The 18,884-nt window shown below is 41.5% G+C and overlaps 1 protein-coding gene across 2 annotated transcripts in view; it reads left to right on the forward strand.

The window, feature by feature from the left end:
- Nucleotides 1–18,884, forward strand: part of Tnr (tenascin R) — a 427,384-nt gene that overhangs the window by 137,197 nt on the left and 271,303 nt on the right. The window lies entirely within an intron of this gene.

The following is an 18,884-nucleotide window of genomic DNA, read 5'->3' on the forward strand; positions in this document are numbered from 1 at the left end:
TGGTGGTAAACTTGATGATGATTTAGGCCACTTGGTCTCATGTGTCAACTTGAACCTGTAACAAAGTCTCACCTGGGAACTTATTAAAAATGCAAAACTCTGAGGTCCAGCCAGGCCTCCTGGGTCAGAAACTCTGGAGGAGGAGCCAGAATCCTATGTTTTAACAAGACCACGGACAGAGAGGAATGAGGAGACTGAATGTTCTTCTGACAATTACTGGAACACTGTTTCTTGCCTCTGAGCATTTAATTAGAGTGAGACAGCAGGTAGTTTGAGGATATATTCTCTTGGCAAAGCCTGGAAAGTAAACACTTATCTTATTAATTTAAAGTAGACTCATAAACTTTGCAAACTCACTCAGAGGAAAGTCTGGTGCACACTTTCCTTCTGCTGCATGCTAAGTCACCGCAGAGGGTCGGTCCTCTGATCTCTCTGCTCTGTAGAGAGGGTCCAGGGAAACCAGCAGCAGGGTATTTCTCTGTGATGTGCACATTTCTTCAGTTTCTTTTAAACTGTCCATGTGTGTTTTGCATGTATATGCATTCTTTCCTCCTGCAGTCCTTCCAGCTCCAAGATTCTATGATTATTCCATTAGATAGGAAGAGAATAAAAAAGATCCCTGAAGCTGAAAGGGACTGTAGAAATAATGGATTACAACTTTCTCATTTTACAGACCATAAGCGAGTCAAAAGCAGGAACAATTTCCCTCTGTGTATCTCTTAGGTCAGTGCCTGGCACATAAACAGATGCTCAGTGACTTTTATTTGGCCGCATGTGGTGTTTCATGATTCTCACATACCTTATAGCATCATATCCCCACAAATATCCTGTAAATATTCTTATCCACATTTTCAGAACAAGAAACTCAAGCCTGTACCATTGGATATTTACCAATGTTATGCAGCTTTTAGTATCACAAATCCAGAACTAGAACCCAAGACTTTTAACTTTGGTTTGTTTATCTTTTTCTTCTGCCATGGAGCCAAAAGCCACAAGTGCCACATATTGAAACCTTCAGAGATACATAAATATAACAATCAGAATGACTAACTTCTGCGTAAACAGTGGCCATGGCCAAGTAGGGTCATCATGGATACAAAGGCAAAGACCTCAGCTCTCTCTGTCTGGAGGTGTCCTCCATACAGAGCTGTCCCCCAGGGTAAGGCCTGGCCATCTCACATCGTACTCCCTGCAGAGCAAATGCAGGATACAGGGACTTTAGCCAGCTTCCTCTGACAAATATAACTGACTACTAGATTATCAAAATAGCTGAACACAAACTGAAGATAAAGCATCAAGGCATTTGTGCATCTCCCGGTTTCTGCATTTGTACACATATTTCTACATACATAATATGGGTAAATGTGTAGAAACATATGTCATTTTTATTATGAGCAAACTAATTTATCTCTGCAGCAAAATTAATCTAAACAAATGCTGCATAACGTAAAAAAATGAAGACAACAAATTGCCAGACTGAGAAAAGGAGAGAAATTGTCTCACTCAAAACCACAAACACAAACTCAAGCTTCTTTTGTTGCATATGTTTTTAATCCAAGACCTGGTTCTGAGGGAAATATCTTGATTGTTTTTTCTTTATTGTGTTGTTCACTAAAGTTAAAAGTTGCTGAGAGTTTTTAGGATGGATAGATGAAAATTAAAAGGTCTTTCTTCCCTCCCTTCCTTCCTTCTTTCCTTCCTTCCTTCCTTCCTTCCTTCCTTCCTTCCTTCCTTCTTCTTTCCTTCCTTCCTTCCTGCAGGCCACTTTTAACCCCATGCCAGGGAGCATGGCTTAGACAGTATATTTATTTATTCTACTGTACTCACCTGTGGGACACAATCAGTTTACCTGTATGTGGCCGCCCTGTCTTCCCATTCAGACTCTGTGCATATTGCAGCTGTGGGGCCATTTGATTCAGTACACTCAGTATGGAGCACCATAGCTCACAAAAGGCATAAAAAAAAGCCTTGCTTTCCACTAGTATGTCAAAGCAGATACTGGCAGTCAGGGTTGGGTACTAGACTACCTGCAGAGCCGTTCCCCAAATGGCAGTGAAGAATCACTCCTTCCGGCCCTTTTACTTTATCACACCTCACTAGTCAAGTCCAGACTGATAATAATGATGCTACTAGTAATAATTAACATATATGCAATGCTTTAACTCTTGGCAGGCATTATGTTAACTACCACATACTCCCATATCACCTCTCTTAGGTAGTGATCATTATCCTTATTGTGCAGATATGGAACTTCTCAAAAACACAGAAGGGCTAAGTAACCTGCTCAAGGTCATGCTAATAAGTGGAAAAACTGAGATTCCAACCCCCAGAGTCCAGTTTTGGAGTGTGTGAGAACTAGCTACTCTAACCTGTGTAACAAGCTGGCAGCATAGAGACTGCCAGGGTAGGTAGGTAGGTAAAGAGAGCCTTGTGGAAGGGAATTTTAGTTCTTCATCTTGCTCCTCCTTCCTGGAAAAGAACCAGCAGTCAGCCTCTCCAGACTAGGAGGTTGCCTGCTGCCTGAGCTGCAGCCTGTCTTGCTGTGAGTCTGCATCTCCTGTGTTATTTCTCTGGGCAGTGCGCTTTATGGGTTCAAGCAGGACAGAAAGCAGTTCGAAGAACAGCATGGAGTGGCAGGGAACCCGCTGACCAGGACTTTCAGGAAGCCTGGGCTGCCTGCAGATCTTCACTGCTCTAGTGTTCGCCTGCCTGCTCAGGCCACCAGATGAGCCACCAGATTCCCAACTTGTACTGCAATTTAGCATGTGCTTGCTGCTGTGTCACTGCTCCTGCCTACACCCAGGTGGCCCAGTTGCATGACCGCTAATGCGAGATCCTGGCACAGCCAGCCATGCTGACTGAGACCTCATTAATCTAGGAGCCCAGGCTGCTTGGTGGCACTTGGCTGCAATCCTCAAAACCCCAAATTTTCCTGTTTCCCAGTAAGACTCTAACAGCCTGCTGCCATCACCATGGCAACACAAGAAGTTCCAAAGAACCCACTAAATACCTCAGGTGAAAGCCAGAGGGACATGGGCCACTGTGCAAACAGGACACTCTAGGCTGCTGTCCTTGGTGTTAGGAAGACCTGGGAGCAACCAAAAGGAGGAGAAGTTTCCTGGTGGGACTCGAGGTGGCCAAGCTGATACAGACTCTTCTGAGCATTCTTTCCCTGGGGCTCCCGTTCCTGCTTTCTCCTTCAGCTTTATAAGCTAGAAACCTTCACTTCCACTCTGATTAGCATCCCCCATCCCTCTCTGTTGTAGCAAGCCAACCCTATAAGAGACAGTAATGGAGGTTGGGGTCAGGAACCACTATTCCATTGCGCCTCTCCATGACTGAGCATGGGACTCCTATGGCTCCTCCAGGGCTAAGAGTACCTTAAATTTAAGGGCACATCTCCTCTGAGCCCAACCACAAAGTCCCAGTGCATGACTCCTACTGCATGTCTGCCTTCACGGTGCTTACAGTACATTCGGGCATTGCAGAAGGTATGCGGACATGAGGATGTTGAGATTTGTCAGACTGTCAGAGTTACACATAAGCCACTGAGCAGCTGGACTCCAAAATTAGTGGAGACTTACCCAGACCTGGGTTTTTGAGTGTCTTCTTTAGGATAAAAGACACGCATGCATGTACACACACACACACACACACACACACACACACACTACTAAAATCTCTGGACCAATGTCTCTTGGGACTCATATCCTGTCCTTCTGGAAACTAATTACAGAGTCTACCCTTATCCAAATATGTATCTGCATTCATTTGGGGGCATAGTCTTAAATTCTCATAGTCTTTGTGAATTTGGATTGTAATTGTCATCATACTTAGTTTCATCAATGTCTCCTACTTATAGAGTATCTGCATATTCCATAAACATATGCTCTGTGCTCGTTTCCAAGGCCTTAAAAAGAAAACATGCCTGCTAAAACCATAACTGTATTGGACAAGCATAAGCTCATACAATTCTTAAAATGTACTTTATTTATGTATCATGGAAAGTGGTACCTTGAATTTTGGTGAGATTTTTTTTTTTTTTTGAAGTAACTAACACTGTGACCTTGATGAAGTCATTTAACCTGACTGGACTTTTGTTTTGATGGATGCTTTATAAATAATAAACTGAATTGAAAGAAGGAATTGTACAAGATGAGGCCTACATTTAAATCTCCTAAAAGAAAACATTTTGTGTTTGCAGGGAGATTTTTTTGTCTTTGAGAGCTGTCATACATTTGCTTTCTGCAAGTAAGTTTGCTCTTAAGTGTGTCTTCTATTCATCTAAGGCAAGGAAGGTGTCCTATGTGGCTTTACAATGTTTGTGGCATCTTCAGAACTTGACATTATGTCCCACATGTAGTAACCTGTAAGAATTTTTTGCTGATGGTAAGGATGACCAAAGATTATCTGGCTGTTGAGAATGCCTTGAGGAGCTGGATTTAAAGGCACTAACTAGCCAAAAGATTTGCTCAATTTTATTATCCCTTTTCTGTCCTATAGTAAGGACACACACGATGGAAAGGAATCCAAAGGAGTAATTGTTCCAGAAGACTGAGGAGTTCCCATTTATATTAAAATTTATTCTTTCACTAATGTCCTCTGCTTTCCTTTGTGGCCCAGCTCATCTCACTGTTCCGAAGGTCAGTGTGTCAATGCTAAACTATGTAACCGATCCAGCTAAGTACTCTGCCCTGGCTCTGTACACACATTCCTAATAGATGCCTCAACAAGTCCTGCCTTAGTATCCCAAACAGATGGGGTTCTTTCCCCATCCAAAGTCACTGTCAGGTACAGGCATTTGAGAATGGGCCCCAGTGTCTTAAAAATAAAGAGAAAACTCTGAGAAAATTCAACACCACTGGGTACAACTAGAACTTTTAGTACCACCAAGTGCAGCTGGACATCTTGAGACTAAAGTAGCATTCATGAATTTAACAGTGGTCCCTCAATGCCCCTTCTGTCCACAGTAGTGAAGAATACTCTCCAGATGGGAGGCCTGGGCATGATGTCCCATTGCACAGCCCCCTGGAAGCAATGGAAGAACACGTGGGAAACAAAGTCACTTCTAACTTCCCCACAAAACACTGCTCCTCACACAAGCCTCCAACCAACATTTTACAGACCGGAGCTCTGTTTCCAGCCCTGTGGGACATGGACTGGGATTATGGGCAGCTCATCCTACCCCAGCCCTGCCTGAGGGAGCTTTGTACCTCAGGGATAATCTCTCTTGTGGTTACTTGTCTCACAGGGATGTTTGAGAGGATTTAATGAGATAATGTTTGTAAATCGTTTTGAGCTCCTCAGAAGAATGAATGGTGCTATATAAATGCAAAACATCATTATTATAGTGCTCACAGGAGCATTCACTCTAGTTAAAGGCAAGAGGGGAGGAACCTTGATTCCATTATAATCTCCTATTTATGAGAGCTGATAACGCTCTGAAATATGTGCCCCTTTTCCAAATGAAATTCTCCACATTTATAATCAGCTCAGAGGTGAAATGTTTTGGAAAATTTTTAGAAATCTCTCTTTAGTTTCTTTTGAGAAGGAAGAATGTAAAGTAAGCATACTTTGGCTGCTTACAAAAAAGCTGTTTTGACCAAAATCATTCAAAAAGCCTGAGCTTTATGACTTCAGATTTAGCTGGTCTTTAGTCCCCACTGAGATAAATGGAGCAGTGTTGAATTTGAAAGGGGAAAATTGGTTTGGCAAGGGTCTAATGTTTGAAGGCACTATTCGACAGTTGCAGAACAGAGGCTGATTTTTCCATATCACGAAAGTGGTTCTAGAGAAATATTCAATGATTATTCCCACACTGGAAAATAAGGTTTGTTATTTTGACAATAATGCACCCTTCTAATTTAGAAAGATCATTGATTTTCAGAAGATTATATATATATATATATATATATATATATATTCAGTCCAGTTTCCAAGACATAGAAGAAACTTTAATAAGCAGGTGTCAAAAATAGAAGATTCTGGGGACCAAGCTGTCAGCCAGACATCACGGCAGCTGAGTGTGGCTTCCATTTTGGTAAGTGGGACTGCTACAGGTTTCTGGGGCCTGAGGTCTCCTTCTAGAAGTATTTTCTAGGTTCTTTCTGTTCTGAACAAAGAATTGATCAAGACAAACTCAAAAAGCAGTAAAGTTTTATATTTATCAAAAACAGTAAAAGTAACACACTCTACAGATTGAGTACAGGGCAATTAAAAGTAGGAAAAAATATACTTTGCAGGGTAAGAATAGACCACTGTCAAAGAGAAAACATTGTTTTGTTTTGTTTATCTCCTACTCCTCAGTCTGATGTCAAATCTAAACATATTAACCAAAAATCTTACTTGCATCCTCATGAGAAGATTGAAGGTAGCACTTTCTGATTGGTCCCAGGTCCAGAGTTTGGGCACGTGCCTCCTGGATCTCCAGACTGACATCACATCCACTTGCCCAGCCAGTTAGCCATGCCTCATATCTCAAGAGAGTCATTGGGGGACTGGAGAATCTGCTGGAAGGTCCCACCACCTCTTAGCTCCTCCTGGCTCTTGCTATTTGGAAACAGGCCCAGGGTCCTTCCAGTTTTCCAAAGGAAGCCCCAAATCAGTAATTCCATATACCCACTTCCCAATTATAGACATTATTAAAACATTTTTTGATACATTGGGTAGCCATGCCAAATATCTGATTCACAGAATAGTTTTCAGCCTTGGTTTTAAACTCATATGAATTTTCCAGTGAAACAAAAGTGGAGGTGAAAATGTTTTTATAAGACCTATAGAGTTCTAGAATAACAGAAAAATCACAGAATTCTGACAGCTCCTCCTCTATTAATTGCATTCTTCTCCCTCCACCAGAGTTGCTTAATCTCTCGTGCCTCAGCCTCCTCATTTATAAAATTAGGATAATAGAACACCCACTTCATAAGGGTGTTGTGAGTAATAAATGAGAGAATATATATGGAATGGTACAATTCTGGCACCAGATGAATTCTCAGTAAACTCTATCCATCATTGTTGTTGGTTCTCATTGTTTAACTAGCCAGATCATGCATGGTCTGGGAATCCAGCCCACTGCCCTTTCTCTTTTATACATCATCTTCATTGGTTAATTCACTTCAGTCATTCTACCTAATAAGTTTGTGGGCCCACTAGACCCTAGGCCCCCTTGTCAACTAAAAGTATCTTCCAAGATCCTCAGTGGGTGTCTGAGATATTGGCAATACTGAACTCTGTACACATTATGTTTTATGCCTACCATCAAGTTTAGCAGAACAGGCGTGCAAGTTTTTCTTTCCTTACTGAGTGGAGAACTTTAATCTTTTCATTTCAAAGAAGCACTTCATAACTTCCCTTTGGCTTTCCAAATTCCTACTTTCATTTCTCATGTGTTGGGGTTGTTATTTAGTGAGAGGAGTGGTGCTTGAACATAAGCACTGTGATACCATGACCATAATCTAATAACTGATCACTAAGAAACCATTGAAGGGCAACATACAATGTGGATACACTGGATGAAGAGACAGTCCGTGGCCCACAAAGAACAGATTGGGAGGGTTCAGGATTTCATCATGCTACTCAGAATAGCATGAAATTGAAAACATCTGCTTATTTTGGAGTTTTTTTCATTTAATATTTTTGGACTCAGGTTGACTTCATATAACTGAAACTGTGGGAAGTGAAAACTGTGGATGAGAGAGGACTCAAAGCAAAGAGAAATGGGGCTGATCATTGAAAATCACCACTTCTGAGGGTTGGGGGATGGGGATGATTGCAAAGACAACTGAATCAACACAAAGTTGCTCTGACTTTATTTTCATAATGTGTAAAAGGAACCTGAGAAGTTCATGTCCTGTTTCTAGAAGGAAATATTTGATGGGGGTGGAAGGGTAACGTGGGACGTGGAAGGCTCCAACCCAGGGCTTATACTGTGTCGGTTTAGACATATGCTCTGGAATATCAAAGACTCCTTTTGTATTTTGTTTTGCATATCATTTATAAAATGAATGACTTGGCCCGGACAACCTCTAAGTTCCTTCCAACTCTAATTTTTTTATGAGTCTGTACTTTGTATGCTCTCCCAATGACACATTCCCTACCAATATTAGGCAATCCCAAAAATCTATTGTCAATGATTCCTAACTTAAAATAGTTTTTAATCTCACTTGGAAAACCAATATTATAAATGTGAAACAGACAACAATACAAAATAACATATGATTAAATACAAAAATAAGAGATGCCAAAAATGCTTTAGAATAAAAAAAAAAAGGATCAAAAAAAAATAGACCCATGGTGATAAGGGAAAAATTGAATAACAGATGATGCGTAGAAAAAGAAATGGAAAGAAAAAGCATTCTGGAGGAAAGATAAGGCAAGATCTAAGCAGTAGGTAGTATTTAATACTTCAAAGGAAGCCCTTTGCTTTACCCTATACTGATAACATAAATTTAAAGCAGTAAAAATAAAGGTGGTCAAAGAGGCAGAATTTCTACAGGTCCCAGGATAACATTCACACCAGCAACATTCCAGAAAATTACATTCCCTAACTGGTACTCTCAACTTTTCTCTGTTTTTATAGAATGCATGCTCTGGGGCTTGAGAAACTTTGACAAGGAAACAAAATTCACACCAGGAAACTAGAATCTCCTGAGATGCTTAGGTAGCCGGGCTGGGTAGGGTGTGAACAGAGAGAGGCCTCTTTCACGGTAGCCCTCCTAAGATATGCCATGTGGTTTTCTGGATGAGTAATCACTACAGAAACAAAGTCTGATATAAGAAATTCAGCACTGCTGCCAGCCTGAGTTCTGGAGTCATCAATGTGAAATATTCTGCCTAAGACTCATCTGTTTGGGAGGATAGTTGGCACTGAGGAAGGGAACTCAGGAATGTTTCTCTATCTTAGAGAAAACAAATGATCCTGGGCCTCACTTGTCAGATGGAAGACACCCACATCCACCTTCTCTGCACAGACAAGAACACAGGACAGAAGCAATGAAGATGCTGCACTGGCATGCACAGGATCTTTGAGGGGCGGGCTGTTTTGAAATGTCATTTTATTGATTTCAGTTGAAGCAGTAAAGGAAGCTCATAGTGATGAGGGAATTCAGAATCTATCGATCACACAAGTTCCTGAAACTTGTGACTTCTACAATGGTCAGAGGTGCTGAGTTTCTTCATTGTTAGGTTATTTTTGCAGAAATTATTTTTCCAATTATTTTACCTGGTCGCTCTCAAGAGGACTCCCTTACAAAAGGGGTCTCAATTTTCTCAGTGCTTGTAGACATGCAAACTGTCACTCTGGATTGGCTTCCATGGTCTACATTCTCTCTGAATTTTCTACGTGATTACAGCACAACTTGGAGACTAAGTCGGAAGGTTCAGGACTGGTTTTAGCTGTCCCATAACCTCTCACTACTCTCCACCCAACCATCACAAGTAAACATGCTAAAGAAAGTAGCACACTTTCTCTGCAAGGACAGCTCCAAGGTGTGTCCCTAGACTTTATCCTTTCATCCAGATTATGATCCTTAATCTATTCTCATACAGAAATTTTGCCACTATTGATTCACCTAAAAGCATCTCAACAGGTAGCGTGAAAGAAGAGCCCCCAATCAGAAAGTACAATGAACACATTGCCCCTGTAGCTACAGCTAACATGAATGTTTCTCCCAGCACTGTAACTAGATACTCGCTAAAAAGCAGCTCTGCACTGCAATCAGAAGCCCTGAAAAAAAAAAAAAAAAGAAACTTTGATTTTTCTGTTAATGAGGAGCAGGCTGGGGGAAAGGAAAGATAGAACTTTATGAATCACTACTCAGTTCAGAACTTGAAGAAAATAATTTCTAATGTACGAAACCAAATATTGAAAGAGACAGAGACAGAGGGACTGAGCCTTTCTCAGGCTCAAGCCTTGAGCTGTGACTTTGGGGAGATCGCTTGATCTCATGAACGACAGTTGTCTCATCTATAAGTCTCATGTTGCTCTTAGCTAGATGATGATTAATAACAGTGAAATCGTGGTGTAAAGGGTCTAAATGACTCACTCTCAGGAAAGTGCTCCTAGACACATGATGGTGAGATGAGATAAGAGCAAAGACCACTTCATTCAGCTTCAGCAGAAAAAATGAGAAAGCCATGGGGTTCCCTAGCCAGGCTTCATCATAGGCTGGGCTTATTAACATGGAACACCTTCCAGAGGGGTCCATTAATGGTGCACAACTTGAAATGTATAAGTTCCTCAATCATCCATCACTGCACACTGGTAGGGAAACACTGGCTGCCTCTAGGAAAAAAAAATGGGTTGGGCTCTGTAGGGAAATCCCACTGGCTTGGCATCTGGGACAGAGGTGGCCATGGGCATCTCTGCAGGGTGGTATAGAACAATGCCTTGCTAAAGCCCAGCAGAAGGTCAGGCCAGGGTCAGCTTTAGTCTTGTTTTCTAGCTCATGGGACCAAAAGATGCCAGTAAAGAACCCAAGCTAACAGAATTCACTCTCACGGTTTGGGTCATTTTCTCCTTGAAGAAAATCCAAGAGACAAGGCCTCATGCTTCTGGATTTTCTTTCTCAACCAAATCTTGGGCCTTCTGAAGGACACTGCACTGTCCTAGGCCCCACGAGGAAGCATGTAAGTAAAGCATCAAGTTGCAAATGACTTTGGGAATGGGGCCTGGATTTGGGGAGACTCGGGGACATGACAGACTAGAGAATTTGAAGTCGCTTTGTGTGTATGAGGTCACTACGTGACATGGTATAGGCTTATGCTTCTAGGCTGTCATAAGACATCCATGAGATTGCCCTCCATGAGGGCCCTGGAAGAGAGACTTCCACAAACCTGGGTGTGAGAGTACCTGAAGAGGTGGAGCAGGATGGAGGGAGCCCTTGGCCACACACACAGAGTGAGACAGGACGCTGCCCCTGTTGTGGGAGGAAAAGATGATCAGGATGTATTTGCAGTATCTGCCTTGCTTATCCAAATGCATACTCCCCTTTCCATACTCAAATGGGCTGACAAAAAGAATAAACAAAGAAAGTTATTTCCTTTATGTGCTACTGTCTCATTTTCTATTTCTTTCTGCTTTAAAAGGGAAGCAGGCAGGAGGGCTCTTTGTAGAGTCTTCTCTCTGTAGATTACATTTACTCCTGGCCTTGACAAGCTTTAAGACATTTTTCAACATCATGGCATCCAGGAATCTGAGACACAGAGGTTTTGCTTTCTTTTTTTGTTTGTCTGTTTGCTTTGGACTCGGCAGGGTTGACTAGACTGGGCAGGGTTGAAAGGGCAGGGGCCAGCACCCTGGTCAGTACCACTAGTTTATCTATGAGGTTTGTACCTCTGAACTTCAATTTTTTTCAATATAAAGAAGAAGGGTTTTGCACGTATAACTTTGATATCAGTCCTGGCACTGGGGTTCAATGATTCCATGATACCATTTACTCATTCACCATTTAACAAATGTCTTCTGAGCACCTACTGCATAGCAAACTTTGGAACTACAAGTACAAACAAGTTTACAGCTCTTCCATGTGCCCCAGAAAAGATGGCAGGTAAAAGAGCCAGCAGCAGCTACTGAGAGGAAAGTTGTCAGAGAACAGCAAGCAAGGGAACAGCAGCCACAGGGTGCCCAGAGATTGAGGGAGGTGGGGGGGGGGGGGAAGAGCACACCTCGAGAACACAGTAGTAAGGATTCCAGCAGACTGTCTCTAACAGGGGTATCCGCCAGAGGGTAGCAGGACTCCAGAAGGATTCAGGGTCAGGCTTTAAGCCCTAGACATGGGACAGCTACATGTGAAAGTTGTTAGTGAACACATTGGAAATAATATGAGAACCCACTTACCATTCCTGAGATGTAGCATGGGGGAAGGGCAGGGCTCCAGATAGGTAGCAGAAGCCCAGGAGCTAGTTCTAAAGCTCAGAGTAGGCCAGCTTTGTGGGAAGGCACAACTGGTACCACAGTTCTGACCGCTGGATTAGAGTGCCTCCACACACTCCTTCCTCAGCTGGACTTGGTCTCAGAGCCTGAGAGTAGGGTCAGTCTGCACAGAGAGGACAATACCTCCAGCTGGGATGAAGGAGAGCTTCAGCAGTAGGAGGCAGAGAGAATCCAAGAAAATAGGTTATAGTATTATGATAATAATACTAACCATGCAAATTTACAATTATTGAGCACTTATTATGGACTGAGTATTGCAAATGATTTCATATGAATTATCTCTTGTTAAGTATGTTCTATCTCTGTAAGATGATATTATCCTCATTTTATAAGAAAACTAGTCTTCTGGAAAACATAACTTGTCCTGAATCAGTTAGGATCACGTAGGTTAGGCTGCAGTAACAAATAACCTCAAGTCTCAGTAGTTTAAAGCACAGAAGTTCATTTTTCATCCTGTGGAAAGCAGGCCACCAGGGGTTTTTGCTTATGCTAGCCACTTAGATCCCCAAGATAAATCAAAATTGACTTGTATTTTCTCAGTTGCAACAGTAAGTGAAAAAGAACATTTTGATTTTTGTGCTAGATTTTAAAGCTTCAGCTTCCACTTCTCTTTCCCTCACATTTCTTGGCCAAATCAAGTCACATGGCCACACCAACCCCAGAATCCAGTAAGAGCAAGGCTACCATGTACCCAGATGAAAAATGGGAATATTTGTCAACAGACCTTTCATGGGCCATCCGGATTCACAGAACTATCAGGCAGAGAATCCAAGTCCACTTCTACCTTGGTTATCTCCCAATCTGTGCTCTATCTTCACGTTATCCTGAGGGTCAGTCAGCAGACAGCCCATCTAGCCAGACTGTCCAGATAGCTTCTTCCCTCCCTTCCCAGCCTATGAGTTAGGAGACAGGAACTGGGTGATTGATGGTTTCTGGCAATAGATGGGGAGAGATTAGCTAACAGCGTGTGCTGAAGGAGCCGTGGCTGGGAGCTTGCTCATAATAACAATTGAAGTGCTAGTTTCTGCAGGGTTTGGAATGCCTGAGTCTCAAGGGCTTATTAATCCCACAGCGGTCCTGGGAGGGGTTTGTTGCTGCTGTTATTTATATCTTTTTCTGTGCTTATCCAGCAAGGAGAGTCAGCTGGGATTATGTACCAGGGACACAGAGCCCTGGCTGCCATCCAAGCTGGGGCTACAGAGGACGCTTCCTCCTCAGGTACTCCTGGGCTGCATTCACGAAGAGGAGTGAATGGAAACTGTTGAGTCATGGAGCTGCCAGCAAGACACACACATCAGAGAGGAGGTGGCCGGGAGAATATCAAACCCTGGGGCTTTGCTAACTTCTGCAGTGCCATCCTTGCAGGCCACCTTTTCTCTGACCTCCTCTGCCCCACCCAGAATGACTGCCTACACCTTCCTTGGAATGCTGTTCTCTTGCAGTCTGTTTCTAAGCTTCTTGTCAGTTACCTGGTTCTACTGTCTTTTCCGTGTGACATGCCCAGTGTCTTGCAACTGAAATGAGGTTCTTGGAGCATAGATTTTGACTAAAGCTTTATCCCATCAGTGTTAGCAGTCCCAGACTCCCACCTGCTTCTCAAGAACTCACCCGCTGCCTAGACCTCCTGGGCTTTCATTTTGCACACTGGTCAGCGAGACTGCATGGCTCATCGTGCACTGAATTTCTCTGCAACTTACTCTGAGCTTTTTTCTTGTGGAAATGCACTTTCCTTCTTCTTTGCAGCAAGGCCTCCCAACAGAATGGACTCCTCCCTCCTTTGGACCACTGTCCCTTGCATGGAGTTCTGTTATGAAATAATTACATTTCAATTAGTTGTTAACTGTCTATTTTTCTCACTAGATCAAGAACTCCGTAAAAAAAGGGACATATCTTATTTATTTTTTGTGCCCTCTTATTAACATCTGAGCATGTCCAGAACTAGGGTTAAGTGAATGAGGAACTTACTGGACATAGAAAAGATAAAGAGGCACCAAAAGGACCCTGTAGTTGAAATAAATAACATTTAATGTAATTTTTCCACTCTTTCTTCTTTTTATTACTATTTGAGTTTATTAGTACATGTGCATAGTACATAATGATTACATTTCTTGTGGAAAGTTGGTACATTTTTAAAAATCAAAATTAGTACAATATCTGTTTTGAACGAAATATCAAATTTTAGTTTAATTTAAGGTACACAACCTGATGTTTCGATATTCACATATTAAATATCTACTATGGACAAGTAAATGAACATACATATCATCACCCCTAGCTGCGGCTTCTGTGTGTATGTATGTGTGTGTGGTAAGAGCACCTAAAATCTACCCACTTAGCAAACTGCAATATTACGAACTTAGCAAGCTGCAATATTATCAGCTTAGCAAACTACAATATTATCAACCCACTTAGCAAACTGCAATATTATAAACTCCAGACTCCAAAATTTTAGATAAAAATATGATAAATAACATTCCATGGTGAGTCCTACTAGAGCCTGAGGCAAATGAATAAAATCAGAACTACAGATTCTGTCTTTTTTCAAAATTTTGAAATTTGGTTTGTCTTGAATTTTTTACAATAATTCTATGCTTTCTTTTTGCATTGCTTTTTTGTAAAAGCGTTGCCTAGAATGTAGCAAGAGCTGTATAAATGTGTGCTGAACTGAGTCAGGGCTGGAGTGAGAGGCAGAGAGAGTGCCTGAGTGAGTGAAGGAGTGAGTCCACTCTCTCCCATCACACAAGATTTACTCTCTAAATTACTCACAAGTCCTTACCAACTCCTTGTTCATTCTATTACCTGCCTTGTGGTGAAAGTTCTCTAAACTCTTACTCCTGTTCAGCAGACAAGAAGAAAAGCAAACCAGTGCCCCCAAACTGTGTCAGTTGTTTGGTTTGGATGCAATTGCTGACCTTGCCTTCTCAAATCCTAGCTGGTCAGCTTACTAAGAGAGAGTCTTGGTCACTGAGGACACTGAATAAGAAACTAGCTATTGAGAACATCCATCTCCACCAGCAGAAATACAGAAGGGGCTGGGCATCCCCCAGCAGGAGGCTGTCAGTTTTGGTTGAAATGAGTTCTTGGGCTTTTTATGCATCATTATTGCCATGGATGAATTCACAGGAAGTGGGAGGACAACCATGTCTGAAATTATTCTTGTCCTGCATTAGACCTTTCATGTGGGCTAGAGGGAAAGGCATACAGTCCAAAAGAGAAGAGCTTGAGTCTGGGCTTTTCTCTGCTCTCATGAGCTGTATGACTCTGACTGAGTTACTTAGCAATTCTGAGCTCCATTTTATTCATGTGTAAAAAGAAAGAATTTTCTGCAAGTTATAGTTTGTGAAACCTGCATTACGGGACTCTAGTGTTCTGAGCAAGGGCCCCAGGGGCCACTGCTGGACTCACAAGAGAGACAGAGAATGCCTCTCTCAGCCATTCAGAGCAGCTTCCCTTTGATCAGAAGTTAGATTTCTAAGTTGAATTTGTTTGTATAAACAACAACAAAAAAGGGAAGACTCTATTGCTTTAAAAAGAAAACAAAGCAGGAAGCACTAGTCTAGATTTTCCAACATTTCACCAGCCAATGGGTCTCTGGCTTCTTGTCATAGCTGTCAGGAGTCTCAGTAGCTTCACCTGTCTATGGGGCGTGCTCACTCACATCCACGTGCTAGGAGGGACCAAGTTGCTGAGACACATAGGGAGTGATGGGTTGGGATTTTTCATCCTGTCACTTTGTCTGCCATCTTTGTCCCAACTAATGATGGAAAATGAATTACCCTGTTATCGCCTCAAAGTATTGAGAGGATCCATAAAAAATGAGTCTAAATGCTTAGTGCTTAAATACCTCTTAAATACCTGTTTTCACTAGGTTGTTATACAGTGTCATCTTGCATTCCTCTAGTGAGTATGAACTCACTAAGGCTAAAGATATCTCATTCGACCTTTGGTCATATCTGATTTGAACTCCTAATTTATAGAGTTTGATCCCTTCAGACCGTGTACGACAAGCCCAATTGCTCTTCACATAGTAACTCTTCAAATAATTGGAGTGATCATCCACTCTCAGCTGTCTTCAATCAGAGAAAGCAATCACCTCTCATTCTTAAAATCTTCTCTTTATGACATATATATAATTCACTCCACTGTGCGAGTGGCCCGCACTGCTGGGTTTTTCTCTCTTAATGGTTACACAGAGGGCATACAGCATTATGCACAGGCTGCTCAGAGCACAAGAGAACAGGTCCGGTGTTTTTCAGCCCTTCTCACTAAAATCACGAATCACCTGGGAATCTTTGGAAAAGATTCTGCTTTCCAGGCTCAAACCATGAAACCTTCATTAGAAATTCTGGAGGTGGGGGTGGGTCTGATGTTTTTGTTTTGTTTTATTTTGTCAAAAAATGTCTAAGTACTTCTAGAGACTCCTTTGACACTAGGTGTTTGATTCTTACTTTGATTGATTGATGATTTATTGGAACATGCTATACATCTTGGTTAGTGGGCTAATTTGAAGAAAGGAGAGAATGATTGATTCTGAGTATGTGCCATAACCAATTTTGAGCTAGACATTAAGAACACTATTTCACTTAATCCTTGCCTGTGACTCAGGCATTTTTACCTTAGTTTTAAAAAGGAGAAAACTGAAGCTTAAAATTATCAAACAATTCACTGCAAGTCACTGAGCAGGCAAGTGAACAGGTACAGATTGAAACCCACAGCTATCTGAATCCAAAGCCCACTTTCCTCTCATGCCACCGTGCTTTCCTTAATTCAATTAATTTCACAATAATGTATTGAGAATCAGGAGTTACCATATGTTAGATGTTCTGGGCCAGCAACTGTTATAAGCTGAAGGTTTTGTGGTAATTTACCAAGCTGTGCTAGGACACGGAGCATTTTCTTTTTTCATTCAGTGATTTGTTTATGGGTACATTTTCTCGAAGGAAAAATCATGTCGATGTAATGCAGGCTTTGTAGAGAAATAAGTCTTTGGTATTTGGTTGTAAAATAAATGTCAGAATAAAATGTTTGAGAAAATAAAGCTGTATATGAAATCACTTCCCACTGAGCTGTAGAATACTGATGGACTATTGTTGTTGGTGTTTTATTATTTAAAGCAAATTTGGTACATAAGGAAGAAGCTGCCATGTTAGGCATACCCAATTGATGTCCAGAAGTATGGTTTTTGCCAGAGATGACTCCAGATTAACTTAATATTATTTCAGGCCAAAGATTATTTCAGACCATGCCAGTTGGGTGAGTCTCAGCACCTCAGTAGCACCCAGCAGCCAATGGCCCTGTGACTCTTTCATCAAAGTGAATGTACTTAGGAAATTTGGCTACTTTTCTCACCTTAGATTGGCTAAGAAAGGCCACTTGAGGGGTCTACCTATATGCTGATGGTACCACCCCAGGAAGGAAAGCCTAGTGCAGTGGTCCAAACACAAAAAAAAGATAGAAGGAAGAAGAGTGAAATAGAGACAGAAAATCAAGACAGCTGAAAATGGTGTAATGAAATACCCAACACATGTAAACAGGATTTCCCTGGACATAAATGTCTTCCAACCAGCACCCAACTGTCTCCAGGTTGAAATCAGATACTACTGTAGAAAGTTTTTCTTCCTTGGTGACTTCTCTGGTCACTTCAGATTTCCCTCCTATATTCTTCTAGTTCTGTCTATCTCACTTTAGGACAAGCAGTGTTGAATTAACATTATCTTATTACTTATTGATCACTTCTTTCAGACAAAAGCTAACTATGCCTTCAGGTGAGTTACGAGTGTGCCCAAGCTTCTGTACAGCTGGGCACATAGGGCATCCAGTGGCTGTGCTATCTAAACACATCCTGTGCTATCTAAACCTGTTTATTCCACACCACGGCAAAGTTTCTCTTTATATATGCATAGAATAGCTGAGAAAACTCTGTCTAGACTCTTCCTTAATCAATGACAAGAAGGAAAGAAAATAAGGAGATGAAGGAAGGAAAGAAGGAAGGAAGGAACAGTGTGCCCATGTAGGAATAAGTTTTCCACAACTGGAGATACTTAGGAATCACAATTTATAAGATTGTTCTGCAAGCAGCACCTGTCTAGATGGGATGTGACCAGATATTTAAGGTTCCCCTATCTTCTGATCCAGAACAACATGGTGGAAAAAGCATAAATTTTGGAGTCAAAAAGATGTAAGTTTGAATCACAACTGTAAGACTTATGATCTGAGAGATCTTGCTCCAGTTATTTAACCTCTTCCTGCTTCAACTTTCTCATGACAATATTTTTGCTTTTGGGATGCTACCAATCTTAAGAAGATGATGTTTTCACCATACTCTTGGCACACAGTAAACACTCAGTATTTTCCCTACCCTTTCATGAGTTTCTTCAAACCACTTCAAGAACCACTTTGCCTTGAATGACAGTTACTATAGCTTAGTGCTTAAGTTTGGGCAGTTGAGTTCAAAGTCTGGTTCCACAATGGTTAGTTATATGACCTTATGCAAATTATTTAACCCTCTCTCAGTTCCTGTGCCTCCATTTCTTGTGTTGCTTTGATTTTTGTCTTGTTACATGTAGATAAATGCATCCATTGTATCAGTTTTCATTAAAGGGTTTAAAACTGTTAACGTGGATAAAGTCTCAAAACATGCTAGCACATATAAACGCCCGAGTTTCCTATCACCAATATTACCTGTTAGGAGGCAGAACAGGTGATCAGTAAACAGTCACATGTTTAGATACACCTTAGCCCAGGCTGATTCTGTGCTACTGTGGCAGAAATCACCATGAATTGTGACGGAGCTGTATGGTGACAGTTGGGCCGGAGATATAGGAAAGTTCATTTGCAGTTAATATATATTCAGCTGTGCTAATTAAAACAAGCCCCTGAGCCTAAAAATAAATTAAGCCAGTCTTTTTAAAAAATGAGGCTGCAGGCTAATAAAAATGTTGAGTACTTCTTT

Source organism: Cavia porcellus, unplaced genomic scaffold (genome assembly GCF_034190915.1).
Source record: "Cavia porcellus strain 051 isolate PalLab524CR breed Dunkin Hartley unplaced genomic scaffold, mCavPor4.1 scaffold_29, whole genome shotgun sequence".
Taxonomy (NCBI): Eukaryota; Metazoa; Chordata; class Mammalia; order Rodentia; family Caviidae; genus Cavia; species Cavia porcellus.